Here is a 13867-nt window from a genome sequence, read left to right as displayed (position 1 = left end):
AGTGGGTAGCAGGCACTCTTCATCTTCCTGTGTGACTGGTGGAGGCTGGGGGTCTCTTTTATAATACAGATGACTAGAAAGGAAAATATCATATTGAAATATGTCTCTCCAAACACAGAAAAATAGAGCGAAAAAAATTTGTGAATGAGTGACAGATTGTCTTCTGCATTAACCCAGGAAATAACAAGCTCTAGCAATAGTCTTATAGAGTCACTCTAATTTTTTTTTTTTTTTTTTGGTATTGGAGATTGAACCCAACGGCATTCTACCTCTGAGCTAGACCCTCAGCTCTTTTTATTTCTAATAGGTTCTCGCTAAGTTGCTGAGGCTGACCTTGAACCTGAGACTCCCCTGTCTCAGCCTCCCAAGTACTAGGATTATAGGTTTGCATCACTGTGCCCTGCTAAGTCACTACTTTTGAAGCAGTTGTAGTATAGACTCCATATTTCAGACACGGCAACATTCATGTGACATTAAATATCTGTGACTTTTATTGGCAACAAAATCACAGGGCCTGTTAGTATTTCCGAGGGCAGTCTGGCTCAGTAATCCCAGTACTTGGGAGGCTAGGACAGAAGGATTGCCGATTTGAGGCCAGTATGTGGTAGCTTAGTGAGACCGTGTTTCAAAATAAAAAAATAAAATAGGGCTGGGGGTGTAGCCTAGTGGTAGAATACCCCTGAATTCAATCCCCAGTGCCACACACAAATACATAAATATATAAATATATAAATGTCCATATAAATAAATTATATATATAATACATATGATATATAAATATATAAGTATATATATATTTCTTTGGGCATGCCTCCGTTCATAGTTGAGGGCAATTCTAAATTTTAGTTGAGGTTGGTACAGAAAGGAGGGGTGCATGGCCTGTAGCACTGGCGGTCCAGATTTAAGTCCTGATGGCATCCTCGAGACTGCTCGGTGGCTCCATCCTGCCACCCCTACTTGAGAGCCAATGCTCGGCTTTAATGTTGAAGTGGCCTGGGCAGTTCCGGGCTTCGGTGGGTCTGAGTTCAGGCTTTCCAACCCATCACCTGGTGATGCTGAGTGAGAGACCTCACCTCTGTGAGCCCAATCTCCTCATCTGCAAAATAGGGCAATGGTAGCACCCAGGCCCCAGGGTTCAGATGAGGTGATGCTGTAATGCCCTTGGCACACCATAAATGCTCAGTAAGTGGCAACCGCCCCATGCTTAGGGCTGTTTACTGACATGGATGAGTGGGGCTGGGGGAGGGCATCCGGCCATCCCTGTCTTTACCTTCCTCCTTCCTCTGCTGTGTCCCCTGTGGGTCTGGATCCAGCCACCCAGCATCAACCCATGCCTTGTGCCCAGGAGAGGGCTGCTGGGCCATCCCCAGCCCCTGTCCACAGAGGGCCACAGGAGCTGGGGACTGTAAGAAGACGTTTATCACTCAGGCAGGGAGCATGTGGAGAAGAGACTTCTGCACTTGAAGCACTTTTGTTTTATTAAGGATCTTTCTCATGTGAAAAAATGCACGCGCGGTCACTTTCCGGGCAGCCGCATCACCATTATTTCCAACACTCTGAGGACAAAATGAGATTAGGTGTGGGGAAGGGGCCGCGGCAGGATGAGCATTCAAGTGCTGGATTTAAATCCAATTCCGCAGGTTGAGCCCGTGTTAATGCACTAGTATAGGATTTGGAGGCAAGGGCCTCTGTGGCTTAATCCAAGGCTTCTCCAACATCTGGGTCGTTGGCAATGTCACTACTGCTTTTATTCTAACTATATCAAGGGGACAGTCGGGGAGATAGCTGATTTTTAATTCCCACAATTGCCTGCATCGAAGGCACCAAATAGACACTCCTGCCAGCCAACCTTTCTTGATCACAGGAGGCCTGAAATAGAAATGGTTTAACCCTTTCCGATGATGATACACCTGCCTGGTATCTTTCCACTCCATCCGGATGAATTTCAGACAGAAGAGCTCAGGGATCAAAGAAGGAGGCGCAGTTAATTACCCTGCTGCGACCACAATCTGCTCAGCCAGCCAGGGGCCCCAGGAGCCTGGGAATGTGGTGGTGGTGGTGGTGGCGGCGGCAGCGGCAGCAGCAGTAGCAGCAGCAGCAGCAGCGGCGGTGGCGGCAGCAGCAGCAGCGCGTTGACCAACCGAGGATTTATCAAAGGGTTATGTTGGAGGCCAGTGTGCGGTGACAGGGAATTCAGCCCCTTCCCAGAGGCGCAGACTTATTACTTACAGATAGACAGCAGGGATGCAAGGTACAGTTAGGGAAGCGGGAGGAAGGGGAAGGAAGACCCAGAATACCTGGCTCAGGATCATCTGATCTGCCTCCATCCTTGGCTAAAGCTGGAGAATATGAACCCACCACACACTGCAGCCCAGTCCCGGGGACTCTGCAGGGCACGTGGAAACATGGTACCCTGCATCCCACACTGCCCTGCTCCCTGCCAGCCCACCCACTTCACTCATCTCCTCGGGAGCCTTGCAGCATCCTGGTCTGGTCCTCTCTAGTTGCCCGTAGCTCCTCCCTCTACCAGCCACAACAGAGCCAAAGATTTGTTTATATTAAGTAGAAAACATAAACAACAGGCTTGTTTCCAAGGCTAATAGGAGCCAGAGGTCAGGGCCAGAATGGGAGCAGAGCTTAGAAGAAAGGAAAGGACCTGCTTCAGAAGGCAAGGCAAGGGAGGGGGGGGGACCACTCACACCCACGGTTTGTCACATCCCAGAAATGATGACAAGTGGCCTGGCATTGGCTGTATCCCATCCCTCCTGCTAGGGTCTTAGGAAGAGAGAAAGAAAAAAAAATAGAGAATGAACAAACATATGTCTCTAACCATTAAAAAATGGCCACAAGCCCAACTGGAAGGCAGGTGAAGGAGGAGGGGAAGAGTGATAAATGTGAGAGAAGTTTCCAGCAGAAGCCGGGCCCGCGAGAAGCCTTCAGGCATCAGCAACAGAGACCACGCTGCTTCCTCTGACCAGCTGGAGGCCCTGGCGGCAGAGGCGCGGAGGCTTAAGCAATTAGGCAAAAAATGTTTGCACTTTGCGCAGCTCGGGAGAGGAGCCTCGTTCAGATGCTGTCAGACTCTTTGTTTCTGTGCAGTTTCTGGAACTCCCAACTCCCACAGCAGTCCTCTTGCCGTTAAACCAGAAATCTGCCTTCCTCCTGCTTTCGTTCCGCAACTGTTTCCTGAGCTCCCCCAGGCACCGGGCACATTTCTTGTTCCCAAAGACTCCCTGGGAACTTTTGGCCACCAAATGAGGCAGGCGCCTCTCAGGCTTGCTTTGGAGACACGGTTTTGAGGTCAATCCCGCGTCCTCCTGCCTTCTCAAGTCTGTCCTTCCTGCTCTTAGTCCTGATGCCTTTCTCACCCACTAGCTGTTGAAACAACCCATTGTTTGCATTTATTTTCTTTTCTCTTTTTTTCTTTTTTGGTGGTACTGGGAATGGAACCCTTCTACCTCCGGGCTATACTCCCAGACACCTATTTTTATATTTTTATTTGGAAAGAGGGTCTCTTAAGCCAGCTGAGGCTGGCTTGGAACATGCACGATCCTCCTGTCTCAGCCTCCCAAGCACGGGGATTACAAGCGTGCACCACCATGCCCGGCTTTTATTTTCTTTTTAATACATAGAAATCTTTGGCTCTCATTGAAGCTCACCTTCTCACATGCCACTCTGCTCTTGGACAAAAACCTCTATTTGCAGGCAGCAAATATATCGGAAAGAACAGGCAATTTTGGAGGGAGAAGAGTTTTTTTGTGTGAAGTCCCATTGCTCACCATTGGGACCTTGGGCGAATTCCTTAAGCTGTCTGGTTTTCATCAGCGCAATGGGGTGTATCAGTGCTCTCCCAGGGTTTTTTTTTTTTTTTTTTTTTTTTTTCAGTACTAGGGATGGAACCCAGGAGCATTGTACCACTGAGCTACACCCCCAGCCCTATTTTCTAGTCTTTTTATTTTTGAAACAGTGTCTCACTTAGTTGCAAAGGGCCTCACTAAGTAGCTGAAGACTGTCTGCAAACCCCGATCCTCCTGTCTCAGCCTCCTGAATACTGGGGTTACAAGCATGAGCCACCACACCTATCCCGTCCCAGGTCTTTTATGGGGAGTAAATGAAGTGACTCAAGAGAGACTGACATGTGCCAAGAATAACAATGCACATGGTTCATGTGGCAGGTCATGCAGTAGACAGCTTCCCCGGCTGAGAAGGCCCTGTGCACTGGAACTGTCCTAAGGGGCCAGACTCGATTCCAGAGATTCTTTATTTCTAGGGCTTCCCATCCTCTCCAGAGGTGGTGGCTGGAAACTGACCGAGGTGTTTTCTAACTTCCCCCAAACACTCAAGGCTTTATGTTTTCAGAATGTCTGAACCAGCAGGAGCCGCTTCCTCCTCCTGCCACTCCTCGTCCTAATTTGGAAATGCTCTTAAATCACAGTTCTGAGATTCCACTGTGTGGCCCACTGAGCTATTTGAAGAGTGGGCTGCTGTTTATAAGCCTGGACCTTGACCCGGCTTCACCTGCAGCTCTGAACTCGCCCTCAGACTTCTGTGCGCCGCGGTATGGTGAGGGCTCCGCCCTGTGGCGTTGTCTCCCGATTTTGGACTTAATCTCTCAGGTTCCTTGGCTACTGCCCTGTCCATCCTGTGACTCCTGTCCTGCCCTGCTTTGAGTCACTGTCTTCTAGGTGGTCCAAGGTCTCCAGGAGCTTGCTGGTGGGAAGGTTGCTGTGGACCTATCACTCCTTTAACTACAAGCCCTACTCTCATTTTTTAATAGAAACAGGTGAACTCTAACTGAATTCTTTTTGCTCCAGTGAGATTTGCTTTATTTACCTGTGTAGATGATAGACTCTCACCTCCCAAATTGTATAATGCCAACACACATTGTTATTATATTTTATATAATGTACAATATATTAATACTATATATAAAATATGCTATACTCTATAGTATTATACATAGCATATATATCTTGTTATATACTGTGTAAATGTTTATTATATTTGCAAGTTTCCCCAGGAACCTTAACACATTGGTTTTGGGGATATTTGAAAGGCTGAAGAGGTAAAATAATGGGTCATGCTACCCCCTAGTGGCAGAATATGGTGACACACATCTCAGCCAAGGTGAAAGTTTTCTATCCTTTTCTTAGCAAACATAAAAAAAGAGACCACACAGATGAAATCGAATTGGGGTAATTTCACTCATGTTATTTATTTATTTATTTATTTATTTATTTAATTTATTTGCATGTCTGGGGATAGAACCCAGGGACATTCATCCTCCTAGCTACACCCCCTGCCCTATTTTTTATTCTTTATTTTGAAACAGGGTCTCACTAAGTTGCAGAGGGCCTCACTAAGTAGCTGAGGCTGTCCGCGAACCCTGATCTTCCGGTCTCAGCCTCTCGAATGCTGGGATGACAAGCGTGCGCCACCACGCCCGGCCATGTTGTATATTTAAATGTATTTCCACTGAACCCATGCTCATAGATGCCAAGACTTTTTTTCTATCTCTATGACTTTATTCTTTCTCAAGATAATAGACTATTATTGTATTTAAAGAAAGTATCACTTTTGAGGGATCACAATGCTGTATACTAAATCTACATGAGTTAAATAATATTTTCCCCTTCAGATCATGTATTTTCCCCCCCAAAGTTCCTGTAATACACAAGTTATATAATATTTACCCCTACAGTTCATGTATTTTTTCCCCCTCAAAAAAAGTTCCTGTAAAATTGAGATGCAAACTGTACCCCTGGGTGATTCTTATGCTGGGAAACGCAATGCCGCGGAGGCTCTGGGCATACACAGCGTTTGCATCCTCCCTGAATGTTTCCAGGGAGTTGAGGTTTCTGGGCCAGCTAATCCAGGTTGCCTGGGAGCCTGAGAGTACAGCTGGGGCTTGGCAGCCCGGCTGGGGTTTGCTGTGGCGTATGATCCTTCTTCCTAGTTCCCGAATCTCCTTCGGTCTCTTTACATGCTTTCCTCGGAGCATCTCCCTCTGCTATTTAAATGTCCCTCCAGTAGCATCCCAGATGCTGGACCTGTTGACTGTGCAGGGCCTGAGCCATGCTGAAAATATTTTACACAACACATTAGAGCAGGGGTGGGTGGATTTTTTCTTTTTTTTTTTCCTGCAAAAGGCCAGGAAGTAAGTATTTTAGACGTGTGGGCCCCACAGTGTCTGTCACAGTTATGGTACTTGGTTCTGCTGGTATTGTAAAAAAAAAAAAAAAAAAAAAAAAAGTAGCCAGACACTATAGAAAAGAATGTGACTATGTAAGAAGGATTTAGACTCTTCACTTTCGCCTGCAAATGTCTGATGGGTGGCTAAAAGAAGGATTAGACTCTCTGCCTCTGTTTTGCATCTATCCCCCGTGTTCTGAGTCACCCGGACTCCAGAAACAACATGTCTGATGAATGTAATAAATATACAGCTGCCCCACAGGTAGCAACAACTGCGACCTGACTAATCCCGAGAGAATGATGGAACCGACCACACATGATCAGATCACCTGTTTTGGCAGCTATACAAAGCCTACAGCGATGCAAACCCCCAATCCTTGTACTCATTCTCCCTTCTACAAAACCTCAAACTCACTGTCAGCCCCGGGCAAACAGGGCCAAGTGGGGCAGGGCAGAGGGACTGGGAACAGGAAGGATTAAAAGAGGCCGTATGTATAAAGAGGGATGGAAGGGAGCAGACAGGTGGCGCCAGGAGACAAGATGGGCTCCTTCCAAATAGAGATTCAAAGTAAGGATGGAAACTGGGAGAAAGATATTGGGTCTCCCAGACGCAATCCTGGCCAATCATAAAAGAGCAGATGGGGAATCTCAGTAAGGGATGAAAACTCCCCTCCCAAGAACGTCAGTGGTTACTCTCTTTCAGAGACCCTTACCCTGTGTCAGAGAGAACTGTTTTTGTCTTCTATCTTTTCTTGGCTTAAAATAAGTCATTATGCCCTATGCCTACCCTGCTATAGTCTGGCAATTAATCCTTTAAATTCTTGGACAAGAACCCAATAAGAGGAGGAACTTTGCATCCCCAGGACGTGGGTCTCCTATCTTCCCAGCGTGGCTACACTGATTCAGGTTCCTTTCATGTCTTTCCACCATTGCCCTTTTCTGTTTGGTTTGTGTTGGATTCCAGAGTCAGGCCTGTGTCCTAGGTCTTTGGTAACCACTATGCTTCAAAAAACTTCGCCAAGCCGGGCGTGGTGGCGCACGCTTTGAATTCCCGTGATTGGGAGGCAGAGACAGGAGGATTGAGCAGGTTCGAAGCCAGCCGCGCTGGCTTAAGAGACCCTGTTTCCAAATACAATAGGTCTGGGAGTGTAGCCCAGAGGAAGAAGGGTTTCCAGGAACCCTAGTACCACCAAAAACAAAACAAAAAACAAAAACAAAAAACAAAAAAACAAAATTTGCTAACATTTGACTTCTATGTAATTTTCCATCATGAAGTATCCTTCTTTTGATATTTTTCAATCATTTTAGAATGGAAGGCTTGTGTTTAGCCTGCCACTGGGACCATACCTTGCTGCCCCAGGGCTTGTCTTGAGAGAAGGGTTAATTTCCTGAAGGGTCGGGAGCAGTAGCCAGTGGGGGAGAGAGAGGGCCCAATGCAGGACTGGTGGGGTCCTTGGCTTATGTGATGGAAAAACATTTTAGCATGAGCCAGTCAGAGACAGAGATAGAAATTTATTAGAAAAGTAAGGATTACACATTCAAGGGAGAATGTGGGTCCTCTCCAGAGTGAGAGATGCATTTTGGGGATTCATGGCTCTTCTTTTAAAAGAAGCTCTGTGAGGGGTGGGTATGGAGAAGTGTGTGAGGATGACATCAGTCTAGTGATTGCAACGGAGTTATGATGATCCACCTGGTTATTTACCAGATCCTTAGACCAATCGTGGTCCCCATCATCTGATCAATAGGTAAGCTGGAAAGTCCCCTGAATTCTAGGTTTCCCAAGATATCTGCCTTGTTAACTGTGCACAGGGTTATTGAGCTGTTTTTGTTTTGTTAGCTTTAAAATTTACTGATTTTGGCAGGGCGTGGTGGCACATGCTTGTAATCTCAGTACTTGGGAGGCTGAGATAGGAGAACTGCAGGTTTGTGGCCAGCCTCAGCAACTGAATGAGGCCCTCCACAACTTAGTGAGACCCTGTTTCAAAGTAAAAAATAAAATAGGGCTTGGGATATAGCTCAGAGTAACCCAGAGAATGCTCCTGGGTTCAATCCCTAGTAACACACATAAACGTGCCACACCCACACACATACACACACACACACACACAAATACACACATATACCACACCCACACCCACACCCACACACATACTCCACACAATTTTCAGATTTCCCAGGAATTTAGGAGAAACTGGAAAAGAGAATTGGTAAAGGGAGTTAAGGATTAAGGAACTTTAGCACCAGGCTTTTCTATTAAAGTTATACTATTAACCCATTCCTTTTATTTCTTCTGTCCTACAGTAAGTGTTCTGTCTCCCCTTCCGGCTGATGACATTTTTTCCCCTATTAGCCATAAACAACTGGATTCAGGATTCTAGTTCTAGTTTCCTAGATAAAACACAGTTCATAAATGTTAATATTTGTCATCAGTTCCAAACAGGCGCATGTTTATTTAGGTGTGTGGAACGGCTTGGCTGAGCCTGGCCTTTTACCTTCTCAAAAGTCTTTGTTGATCCATTGAAAATTCCCTTTCCAAAGCAACCTCATGGGTGTTTTCTGACAGTCTGACTTAGAACCTCCGGGGCCTCACTCGGTCACCTCTGCGTCCCTTTCTTTCCTCGTTCACACCTTTGTCCATTTTCTCCTTTCTAACTAGCTGCGTGTATAATTAAGCGTTTCCTCATTTGGAGGTTTGCGTCCTTCGCGACCCACAAACCACCCCCACCGCCCTCCTGCCGCCTCTTCTATTTCCTATGGAAATGACGTGCTCAGACCCGAATGGCAGTCAAGGTCGGGCTGCGGCATTTGTATTACACACCAGCACACCATTACCAAGGTGTTGGCCCCTTAATGCAGACTAATAGCTCATTCTCCTTCCTGACCTCCAGCCAGCCCTGAGCAGCCATCCTCAAGGCTCCTTGGTGATGATTTCAAGATCTTTTCTTTACGAAGTTATAACTAATTCAGGGCCCATCAGCGATCATAAATAGTTTAAATTGCTCTTTTGAGTGTGAACTGCCTCCCAAGGGCCATTTAATTTACCAAGTGTCCCCTTGCTGGGCTTGTCCCGGACCAGCCCCTGTCCCTGCCCTTATTAACTGTTTCCATAGGTCATTTTGGTTTAGTCAGGAGAGATGGAACTTGTATTTGGAAATGAGCTCAATGCATTAAATGAATGCATTAAAGAAAAGATGGATTTGATCTGATTTCATGTTTTTAAGCCAGAGGGGCTTGTTTCTGGAGGATTTCTGAGAGGCCAACACCAATCTAGAGTTGTGCTGAGAGGTGGTTTACTTCAGGTCAGAGAAAAACCTAGAAATTTTACTTTATCTGAAACTCTCTCCGGTTTTAGGATTTTATTGTGTTTTTAATAATTTGTGACCTCTGAAGACTAAGTTTTTTTTTTTTTTTTTTTTTTTTGTGGTACTGGGGTTCCTGGAAGCCCTTCTACCTCCGGGCTACACTCCCAGACCTATTTTTTACATTTTTATTTGGAAACAGGGTCTCCTAAGCCAGAGCGCGCGGCTGGCTTCGAACCTGCGCGATCCTCCTGTCTCTGCCTCCCAAGCGCGGGGATTACAAGCGTGCGCCACCACACCCGGCCCTATTTTGTTTTTTTTTTTTTTTTTTTTTTTTACTGTAGGAATTCTTTTTTTTTTTTTTTTTTTTTTTTTTTTAACAATTTTTTTTATTGAACATAAATAGTATACATTTACACTATATTTGGTGCCCTCTCCCCCCGCCCCCGTTTTCTCCCCCCCCCCCACCAATGGTTGGCCAGGTTAACCATGTCTTATTCATAATTTTACACATGTTCAGGTGAAGATGCTCCTTAATCAAGATCGGCCTTTCTCCTCTCCTATCTTTCCATTAAAACTTAGCTAGTATTTCCCCTCTAATATCTGGGGTCCTACTGGTATCCTTTGTGTTTTCTAGTTTGGGCATATTAGAGGAAACATGTGTATCTTCTCCTTCTGTGCTTGGCTGATCTCACTTAACATGATGCTTTCCAGGGCTTTCCATCTTCTTGCAAATGATAAAATTTTGTTCTTCTTTATGGCTGAATAGAATTCCATTGTGTGTATTTCCCACAGTTTTGCTATCCATTCATCTGTTGATGGTGATCTGGGTTGGATCCATATTTTGGCTATTACAAATTGTGCTGCTATGAACATAGGTATGCATATGTTGCTGTATTTCTCTGAATTCAACCCTTTTGGAAAGATACCCAGGAGTGGTATAGCTGGATCATATGGTGGATCTATTCCCACTTTTCTTAGGAATCTCCACACAGATCTCCATAGTGGCTGAACTAGTTTGCACTCCCACCAACAGTGTAAAAGAGTTCCTCTTTCCCCACATCCTCGCCAGCATTTGTTGTTGTTTGATTTCTTTATGCTTGCTACTCTCACTGGGGTTAGATGGAATCTCAGTGTAGTTTTGATTTGCATCTCCCTGATGCACCCGGCCCTATTTTGTATTTTTTTTTTTTTTTTTTTTTAATTTTGGAAACAGGGTCTCTTAAGCCAGGGAAGCTGGCTTCGAACCTGCGCGATCCTCCTGTCTCTGCCTCCCAAGCACGGGGATTACAAGCGTGCGCCACCACACCCCGGTGGAGACTAAGTTTTTTAAGCTTGCTGCCTGCTGGTAATTTTAAAAGATGTTTAAATACATGAACTAAACTGGTAAAAATTAAATATGGATTATCATTAGATATAATGACCATGATCATACAATAATAATATTGTATCAATGATGCATTTCCTGAATTTTTGTTACCAATGATAAATTTAATCAATGATAAATTTCCAAAGCTCTGTGGCTTTGGAACGTCCTCATATTTGGGGGGAGCATGCAAAAAGATTTAAGGGTGTGGGGTCATGATGTAGGCCCCTTATTTCAAACTGAGAAGGAAGGGGCGGATGAGGAGAAGGAGAAGAATATAAAATGTAAAGATAAAGCAGATGCTGCAAAATGTTAACGATGACTTAGGTGAACGAAGGGTGAGGAAAGGTGGCTGGGTGGAAGGGACGTGGCGGACCATTTATAACATGTTTGCCTCTTTCCTGATGGGCTGAAGTTCTTTGAAAATGAAGCTTCATTAGCCAGGAAGGTGACGTACGATCACAGCAGCACCCCGGCTGGGCCCTGCCCTCCCCGTAGTGGCTCTTGCTGTGTTCCTGGGTTTAATCATCCACCCTGCGCCAGGGAAGCCTGGCTCTTCTGGCACTCGTCCCCACCGGTCTGCCCTACCTCAGAAAGAGTGGTCAAACATGGGCTTGTTCCTTGGTTCTTGTCTTCTGGAAAGAAAGATTTTAGTCAAGAGACGCAGTACACGCACGAAAGATTTATTTCAAGAAGTGAGTGAGCAGTTTTAAGAGGAGGCTGAGTTAGGAAAACAAAAGCAGAGCACACCCCAGGAAGCTGTGGGAGCCCCCATTCCAGGAGGGGACTTGGCATGTGTCTTCCACATGGTGAGTTTTCATAGTTCGGTGGTATATTAGCTAGGGTTCACTAGAGTAGCAGAACTCACATGACACGTCCAGAATAAAAGGAGATTTATCAAGTCAGCTGACAGTCCAAAGCAGTGGAGTCCCAAGTGGCCCCTTGCACACGGAGAGCTGGAGGAACCTGCAGTGGGTCGAGTGGCCCAAGATGGAGCCTCAGAGTCAGAGCAACAGACAGCGCAGTCCCTGTCCAAGATGAAAAGGCTAGGAGATGCTGGAGAAACAATGGTGGAAGCCTAGTGTGAACAGCTGGAGACTGATTCTCAGATGAAAGCAGGTAGACTTTCCTCAGGAAGAACCACACGCCCCTTCACGCAGCTTTCTCCTTCTTTTTGTTCAGGTCTTGGCCTAGCAGAACAGTGTTGCCCACACTCAGGGCAGGACTTCCCTTTCAGTCTGTGATTACTTAAGCCAACCAGCCCATCAACCTACCCAACGTCACTTCATCTTGGGTGTTTCAGAATCTGGTCAGGTTGACAGTCCAGACTCACCATCACATCTGGCCATCTCCTCGTCTCATGTCTTCTGTATCAGGGGTGCACTGTGCTGATTTCGCCACGCTGGAAAATTTCCCATCACTACCTAAGCGATGCCCATGGGCTTAGTGTTCCGTGCACACTCCAAAGCTGGAAAGTCCCTTAGGTTACACCTGGTTCCTTTTAGATGGAAGAAGGCACTATCTGGTCATAAAGAAGGTGGCTTATGGGCAGAGTTTTCAACATCTGAGGCGGACTGATCTTTTTTGCCACTCCTTGTGGGGTGAGCCCTGTCCTCCTCACCTCGCTCATAGCCGCCTAACAACCTAATAGGCTGACCATCGGTGTGGACCCGATACTGCGACAGGGACAGGGGAGTGGGGAGTAAACAGACACTGTTGTCCCCTTTCTTAAGGAGTAGCAGTAGCAGTCTAACAGGGAAGATGGAAACTCAAGAGAATCACAAGGGCTAGAAAGGAGAAGTACAGATTGGGAAAGCGTCTAACCCATCTGGGGGCCAGGGAGGTCTCTCTGGAGAAGTCGTGCTTGATCCCGGAGTTACGGGATAGTGAGTGATGGCAAACTGTGGCCCGAGGGGCCAGCGTGTGTAGGACTCAGAAGCATGTTGCTGGTATTGAGTGAAGCTGGGCTGGGTGGGATGAAGAATACAGGGTCCCGGCTGCTGAGGCAGGAGAGAGAGGAAGGATCTCATGGACCACTTTGAAAGTTATTTTTCTTTAGACTGAGAGCTATGGGAAGAGCAGGCATTAATGTCATGATGAGATTTCTATTTTGGAAGAAAAGCCCTCTAGCTGCAGTGTAGAAAAAGGCAGCGGTGGAGTGGGAGGGAAGCCAAGGGGCTGTCTCTTGAACAGCATCCTGTGAGCAGCGATGGCCCCCTGGACCAGATGGTGACCGTGTCGACGGGGAGGGCTGCATAGACTGCAGAGATGTGCAGGAGGGAGGCTCGGTGGGACTGGTGATTAATTGGACTATTTCATCCTTTTATTGAAAAATTTCTCTGCTTTTCCACTTGGTTTGTAGATTGGTTAGAAAATACAATCCCTCCTCCCCACAGCATTTGAAAATATACCCATTTACATGACATTGACTAATTGCCTTGCTTGTATAAGTCTGAGATGACTATTTCTCTCACAAAGACGATGGCTTATCGCATTCAATAAGATCATGCTAATTAGGCTTGGGGAGCTATCTATCTCATACATTCTGGAATCCAAAGCTATGGGAGATGGAAATGAGTGTAGCTTTTAAACAATCTATTGCACTTATGAAATTGCACACGAGAAAATAGGGTTTATATCGGAAGATATGAATTTTGACAGGGAAGAGGCACTGTGCGATTCAATCACAATACTGACAAATAAATGCTGTTGTACTTTTCCATGCCACGGATGATTTACAGTTATAGCGACACATGGTTCCCTTTGATTTATAGCATCCTGTTAGCTGTGGAATTACTTAGCAAAATCAGTTTGGCTTGATAGAAGGTTTTTTCCTTGCCTAGAAAAAATTTTGGCCTGAAGAAAAGATGACATTAATTTAGGAATAGTGGAGTTATCATTGAGTTATCAAAATAAATCTGAGGACATAAATCAATTCTACTGCATGGAGAATGCTAAATCAATAAGTTCAGAAAGACTTTATTGATTTTGTGGCCATCATTCAAGCCTT

The sequence above is a fragment of the Muscardinus avellanarius genome, assembly GCF_963383645.1.
Source record: "Muscardinus avellanarius genome assembly, chromosome: 2".
Classification (NCBI taxonomy): Eukaryota; Metazoa; Chordata; class Mammalia; order Rodentia; family Gliridae; genus Muscardinus; species Muscardinus avellanarius.
This window is presented reverse-complemented; position numbering follows the sequence as displayed.